Source organism: Myzus persicae, unplaced genomic scaffold (assembly GCF_001856785.1).
Source record: "Myzus persicae strain clone G006 unplaced genomic scaffold, MPER_G0061.0, whole genome shotgun sequence".
In the NCBI taxonomy this organism is placed as follows: domain Eukaryota; kingdom Metazoa; phylum Arthropoda; class Insecta; order Hemiptera; family Aphididae; genus Myzus; species Myzus persicae.
Window position 1 is genome coordinate 276,634 of NW_019102247.1, and position 8,569 is coordinate 285,202.

An 8,569-nucleotide genomic window follows, 5' to 3' on the forward strand; every position below is an offset into this window, starting at 1 on the left:
CGTACAAAGACTTTCATCCAAATTGTTATAATATAAACATTTATTTAGTTAACCACCCATGGGGCAACTAATAGACTTACATTTTGGCCAAAATCGTTTGAGAGCCTGATAGATGATACCTATAAAGAAATTGTATACGTTTATTGTAAATGCAGTAGATAATCAAAATCATTATAACATTTTTTCGTGTGGAGGCTGGAGACACATACTTTGCGTATTATGCAGATGCGTCTTTGTAAATGTTTTTTTTGTAGCCTAGTTTCCTGGTGTGATTACAAAACTTTTATAATACAGTAACAATTTTCTGTATTGGATATTCTTTTTTTTTAACGCCGTGTATAATTTTGTATTTAAATGTCTTTTTATATAGATGTTTCCACAAAATATTTTTTTGTTTTTTTATTAAATATTAAAAAATAATTATCTTACAATCTGTAAAATTAAAAACAATGATTACATTTTATGATTACAATAAGAAATAATTACAATTATAATTTATAAATTAAAATGTATTATTTATATAAATTTTACTTTTCCCATGGCTCTACTTCATATAACTTACAAAAATTTATTTTGATTAAACGTATTTATTTAAAAAATTGTAATGCTATTGGTATTAATTATAAGGAATACTGTCCCGTTTTGTCCTCACTCCTCACATACATTTTATATCCAAAGAAAATTGTTATCCTCGGTAGATTTTCATCAAAATGAGTTTGGCTACCACTAGCGAAGTTATATAGACAGCCTGCACAACTTTTAAAATAAAATATAGATGGAAAAATAAATATTCAATAATCGCAGAAGAATATGTTTTATTAATAAGTACTACGCTGCACATCATAATATTACGAACTGTTAAGGATACAGTCGCGAATCGTTTGCATTATAATAATATATAGTAAATACATCCCAATAAGTTTATTGTGATACTGTTTGAGATGAATGATGACGATTATATTATATTTTGATAATGATTTATCGTTAAAAATCAAAAAAAATAAAACGGAACAGAGTGACGTAAGAAGAAGGATTACGTAATAGTGATTTGAGCTTTTCGCGATGATTTACGGGGACAAGGCACTGAGCGATTTCATCGTACCGTGGCCATTTCAACGAATCAATAATCATATCACTATCGTTTTTTTTTACAATATTTAATTTCCAGAACCTATAGTGACAGGTAAGTTCTAAGCCGACCAACCGTCATTCTTATACGATTAGAACAAAAATTGTTTTGCTGTTATAATATTATTGTTTGAGGTATTTTGCATGATATGATTATCATCCGTAAAACGATACATCTCATTCACACAAACACAAGTTTAACATGAAATATATTTTGGCCCTTCGCTATTCAAACATATTATGCATACAAAGTGTTTCTGTCAGATCTTACAATTTTACATTTAAATGTTAAATATACCATTCTGCAGTGCAAAAGGTACATCATGTAAAGTCATAAATAATGTTATTATAATGTAATGTATATTATACCTGCAACGGAAAGAAATGTTTAAGATGACATCGATACAAAATATTGATACTCGTAAAATTAATTATTTCTATGCCCGTAGAATTAGTGCAGTTAACACTCTCAAAGCTTATAACAATAAGCGATATCTTATATATTATAGTTTTGTTTGAAAATCCTAATTCGTTTCCATATCATAACAATCTTAATTTAATAACGATATACTTCCCTTCATTCGTATATAATAATATATATATTATAAACATATATAAATAATTGAAACACACAGTTCGGTATATTAATGATTGAATATCTTATACTGTTGTGTAATTAAATTATAATCGGCAAAGTTTCTCCTCGAGGAAACACGTCATGGAGAAATTAACTTTGTGTTAATTAATATCGACGTAAAATTTCCCGCTAATTGAGTTAAGATTTTTGATTCGTTTTTAAATACCGAGCGCTGCGTATTGTACATAGCCGTTTCCGAGTCTTAGCACGTATAATATTATGAATTTGTTTCATGGCCAAAACTATAACGTCCGCGTTTGTAAGTTTTCGTGTTAAAAATCTATTTAAGGTTTACTTAAATTCTGAACAGCACTCGACAACACACATAAACCTAATTACAAATGCAGCCGACTAATTATATAATTATTTAGAACATGAGTATACATGCATATAATTATTAATTTCTTCTTGGAAAATATTCAAGTGTTGTTTATACAAACTTAAAACGGAAATCACAAATATTTTTTAAAATAATAAAATGTCTTAATACCTATATTCAATTATATTTTTATATGGAACAAACGTATTCACTACTTAAGCATGCATTTAAAACAGCTCTATCTGAATTATTTAACACTTAAAAATTGACATCCGTATTTGTTCCCAACAAGGGCTTTCAAAAAAGGTGAAATGCAATCTAATAATATTATTTAGTATAGGCAACATATTTCTCATCATTATTTACGGATATGTAGGTGAATAAATATAAAGGTGGGAAAGTCGGTACCACTCTGCAGTACAGTAGGTAGGTATATAGATCATAGACGTATGAACTATAATTAATTTACTGGTCTATGGTCTAGACACTAGAGCGGCCACAGTAACGAATGTGTTAAATTTAAATTCGCTGATATAAAATCATTGCATACGAAAACAGTTTAGAGCGAAGACGGCGTCTACTAGTTCATAATATAAATAAGTATATTTTAAGATGTTATATAATATAATAAACATTTGGTGAAAATTTAAAGTATCTACAGTTATCTATTAGTTTTTAAGTTCAGTCAAAAACTGGTTATAGCAAAAGTCCTCATTTTTCTTCTTTGACGCTTTTTAAAAATATTTAGAAATTTATTTATTCTTGACCCCCAAAATAGCAACTATATTCACTTTCTTACAAGAAAAGAGTCTAAAGTATAATACCGAAGCATTTTTACTGCCCCAAAGGTGACACAACAAAAATCACACATCATTTTAAAATTAAAACTGAAAATGCATAATTTTAATTAATATATTTTACTATTATAGTTACTGTGATTATAGTAATTATTGCTCAAATCTTCATTCAAATAATGAGTTCATTTTTATAATCTACATATATATTATATTATACACATTCAAGAATAAAATTGTATTTTTTAATTGAATAAAGTTCATCAGTATTTTAAACGATTTTATAACAATATTCATTGCTATTTAATATTTTCGAGGATAAATATAATTTCATTTCATAAGAATGTTCTCAAAATCCATCGCAGCAACTATAACATCAGCTGCAGAATATTTCGGTACCTAGTGCCTACATTCAGTCTTACGATATTAGTTGTCATTTTATATCAAATCTTATGAGGATGTGCTACCCATGACATAATCGCAAACGCTTGAGCACAAATAATATTCTTACCTAAAAGTTTGATAGTATATCTATTCAGAATTTACTACTCTAATATCACAACTAACTTGGCAATTCAAATATTTTTTTAGGTAGACAAACTTATAAAAATTCTTGTATTGAATTTTCAAATTATTTTAATGAATTTCTTAAAACAAAATTATTTTCAAATGTTCGTGATTTTGTCAAAATTTTAACATAAGGTGCACATACAAAATTATGAATTTATGCTCAACTTTTTTTAAAATTTAAACCATCAACAACTTATTAAGAATTTTGTATTGTGTTTTAATTTATTTAAACATTTTAAACTGATAATGTGACGGTAGCCTTTTATTAATTTTTCAATCTTTTCGATCCAACGAATACAATTTTATTAACATTTAAATAAAAAAAAATACTATAAAACCCAGAGTACCAACACGTCCACAAAAAGCATATATAATTGTAAAATCGCAATATATAATACTACAATAGTAGACTTCTGGATATGTTTAGTTGAAATTGTTGAATAATACTGGTATTTGGAAAAATAAACGGACCCGAAATCTAGCTGGTGCTGGCCGATTAATAATAATATATGATGACGCTGGCTAGTAATAAACAATGTTTTGTTTTAAACAATCAACGACGCACTAGGACGAAATTCTAAATCTGTTCACTTTTATTTTATTTTTCTGACCGTTACTCGCACCAAAAAACCTGTCAATTCCAAAATGGCCGAATCATATAACTCTGAAACCGCCATCGACGTCGGAGCCACTTTAAATGGCTTGATTAATATCACTAAAGCAATAGAATACCAAACGATGGAAAACCAATTAGGCGTTTTCGACCACTACGACGAAGATCCGACCGTCGAAGATCTGGCGATACTTCTAAGTTATGCCAAAAAGTTCGTGGGTGGCGACGAACCGTCGTTCATAATCTCCAAACCGGACGAGGACTCCAGCAATGGACCGGCAGAGACGATTATAGAAGACGCGGTGGTCGCGCCCGTGGAGCTGCAGGAAGAGGACGTAACAGCGAAACTTGACGATGCGGTGGGCGTCTTGCCAGCGAGGGGAACCGAAGTCAGAAATAGTTTTGGGGACTTGATCGGTTGGCTGGACCCGGGGTCAACGAAAACAACACGCGCACCTCCTAGCGCGCGGACGACGGAGCTCGTCTCCGCCGCTTGGAGAGGTATAACGGGTGCCGTACGCGCGATGTGCTGTTGTACCCCGAAGTGAAGGCGTCCGAGAGTTCCCCCCCTCGCCGAGGGCAGCAGACAAGGCAAAGAGAAGTGGGGTCGAGTAAAGGTACGTGAAAGTGTACTTCTAGGGTGATGGGCGGTAAGTCGCCATACACGTTCTCCGGCCACCGGCGGTGGCGTGACGGGTTAGCAGACGTCGCGAGCTCGAGGACAACGACACGCGAGACCCTCTGGCGGCGCGGCGGACGTCCGGCTGCTTCGGTCGCGAGTGAAGACGATGACATGACGTCAACGGCGACGGCGGCCATCTGTACCAGCGAGGGCATCGAAGCCGCCCAGCAGTACCAATGACGACTGCAGTGCTGCACGAAGACGACTAGTGCCGGCAACGGCGAGGACCACAGAGCTCCCTCCGAGCTTAGGTCACCGCTTTCGCCGGCACGACAGTCGACGTCTTCAGCACCTGCAGGACCGTCAAGCGCATAACATCGCGCACTAGCTGCTCGTCGCCAACCGTCATCATCATCGTCCATCTCGCAGCCGTCGTGGCCGGGCTTCGTCCGCTGCCATGGTCGTCTGCGTCCCGAGCAAACGCGCCCGCGACACTCGTCCGCCCCGCAGGACCGGCCTGGAGAACTGAGTTTTGGTGACCAGTGGCCATTAACTTGCCGACATCAATAAACCACCCGCTCGCCATCACGTACCCCCCACTTCACTTTGTCTTGCCTGATGCCTTTTTTTTTTTTGTTTAAAGTTGTATTATTTATATTGTTTTTTGCAATTTTATGCTTTGCACCTAAACTGTGTTTTTTTCAATTTTTGGCATACAACCATTCAAAATTTTGCAATTTCTTGTGTTGCACCTAAACTGTGTTTTTTTTCAATTTTCGGCTTACAACCATTCAAAATTTTAATTTACTTTCGTAGAGTGCTTTACTCTCATATAATGTTATTTAAACATACAATTATTGTAAATTGTTCAATAATAAAGAAATTTGTTTACACAGTAAAACGTTGTTTTTTATTGTTCGTATAAAAGAGTACGATTTTATTTGGTTCGACAGAATAATGGATTTTATATCGCCGACGTAATATATTTTAACGAAATGTATGTAATTGTATAATATAACATTTCTGCAATAAATATGTACAGTAATTATTTTTATAATTTAATTTTATAAACGTTACATTGTTGCCCTGTGTATATAGATAAGTGACGTCTGTATATATTATACTCTATAACAGTAAAAGCACAAAGATAAATCTATAATAAATATGCATTACATTAAATATTAATTATGTACAACAACATGAAAAAATCTTATCCAGTAAAGTACAAATTCACTCACATTTAACTATCAGAAATAAATTTAGATAACTTTATTATGATAAGTGAATTATTTAACTGATTTCATGCAACGTTACTTAAAACTCTAAATGCTTAATTTTATCTACACCTATAAAATACAAAAAATTAGAATTAAATACATTTTTTTCAATTGAATATAATCATAGAACCAATAATTGTTCAACGAAAAACAACTGATTGATATATTACTTCTATGAAAATTGTGATAACGTTACCAGAAAATAATTCGAGTGGCGCAAAAAGTAACTATATGTATAATATATTGACATTATTTCAACGAGTCATAAAATATTAAAATAAAATATAATATAGTTTTAAACGAAAAGAGTGTATGAGGGATAAGACTCTCCCTATAGTTAATGAGTTTAAAAAAAAAACTAATGAAAATCGTAAATTTCATATTTCGATAAAATAAATAGCTTAACATGAATTAAAATATTTTGAAAATTGTATGATGCATAGACAATGCTAATACTTCGTTATGATCAAAGTATCAGTAGCTGCTAATATATATAAATATATATATATTCGAGTGGCAGGTAACAGAGTTTTGTCGTATTTCATACATATAGTTATAAGAGTCACTAGAAAACAAGTGTATGACAGAATAGTATAAAGTGTTAGCTCACGCTAACGCTGTATTTAATATTTTGATACATTAATTAATACTTACTAAACCATATACATAAGGAATAATAATTTATTGAATAAGTGTTCGAAAAATTTATAAAATTTGAAATATACTATATTATATAAGGTACTATATACCTCAAAAAGAATGACGCATATTGTATATTGTTTTACTTTTCTAGTGGCGTTCTACATTAACATACTTTGGTCGTTCTAGAGAAGATTAACAATTATTTTTACCAACACTATTGTAAGTTTTAATTTAAAAATTAAATTAAAATATTTTCATAATTACGGTTTATGAATAAATGGTGTACTGCGTATTTGGTTAGTTTTTTTCAACCATCAATCAATCAAGTGCCTATAGCCTATAGGTAGTATACTATACGTATTTTGATTCAGGTTCAAATGATTTGTAGAACAGTATAAAAAATAATTTTTCTAGACTAATCTGTGAATTTAATTATTTATTTATTTGTTTACTTTTTCGTTTATTTATTCAATTTTTTGTATTGTTTTTTGTAGGCATAATTGTCACGTGAATATGCGATTTAATAGTTAAAATAAAATACTCAGCCACAAATGTTTACACCTCTACACGAGCATTTCGTGTAATGTGCAGAATAATCTAAAAAAAATATTTATAATTATAATTATACATATTAATATATAACTGTTATTAAAATAAATAGGTATAATAAACTCACACATAAGCTAAGTTGAGACACTTTGTATACTCGTAAGTATTATAGAAATAATTAAAAATTTACATTTTAGAGTTGTAATAAAGTCTCAAGTTGTTTAGTATAATATTGTATAAAATATTTTATAAGGTTATATACTTATTTTTTATTGTTTACTCGTGCTCGTGAATAACACTGTATTAAAATTTAACCATCGATAAAAATGTTAAATGTTTGCATTAAAGTGTATGTTACTTTTACGTTTCGAATCATTGATTCATAAAGATATTGATTTCTTCTTTTTTCATGTGATAGTCAATACTGAAGGATGTGTGATGGTCCAAACGCTAATCACGGAGCCTCGTGATGTTTTGATCACTCAAGTAATTTCCAATGTTATAAATTAGGTTAAATTATATGGAGTTATTAAAAAGATAAAAAACAAAAAATATTGAAGATAAAAAATTATAAAATATTATTATATGTTCCTATATTGTGTTACCCCCAATGATGTAATTTAGGTAATGAAGTAAATTCATAACCATTGTCACAATATTATGGTTAATATGTTGTAACTTTGTAAGAATCAAATATTTAGTTAGTATATTATTTACATTTTCTACTAGAAAATTACATTAATTTCTACAACTACTATAACTGATAGACAATTTTGATAATATCGTTTAAAAAAATATTTAAATCTGGTTAGAAATATAAAAAAACGATGCACAGTGCTCGAGAAAATCTGTTGACTATATGTAGGTAAGTACTAAGAACTATATCTTATGCAACACGAGTGAGTGTATATAGTTATACACATTGCAAAAAATAAGTTTTATGTTATCACAATTCAGGTATATTATATGTAGATGTATCCAGTGGATGGCTATTTTTTACATAATTCTGTAAGATCGTCGACGAATGACAAAGCCCGGAAGTATGTTATTGTTAGTATCTGGCCACTAATTAAATAAACTGATTTTAAAACGCAGGCCCGTGTATAATTCAATACAAATTGTTATCAATTATAGCCGGAAAGGCTGGAATTATCGACGTTATCCGGGAAATATTGCTAAAATATTCATCATTGCCTGAAAATAATAACGTTAAAAAATTAAATACCGTTATTGACTAGGTAGTAACAAACGTTGGTGACACATATAAAAAAAATATTGTTTTTTTTCGAAAACATATACATTTACCTAGACAATTGCTGTTTTAGTGATAAATAAAAACCACTGAATTCACTTCCAATGGGAACAACTTGAAATCGCGATATGCCGATATCTATACCTATTGGTATTGTTTTATAAGA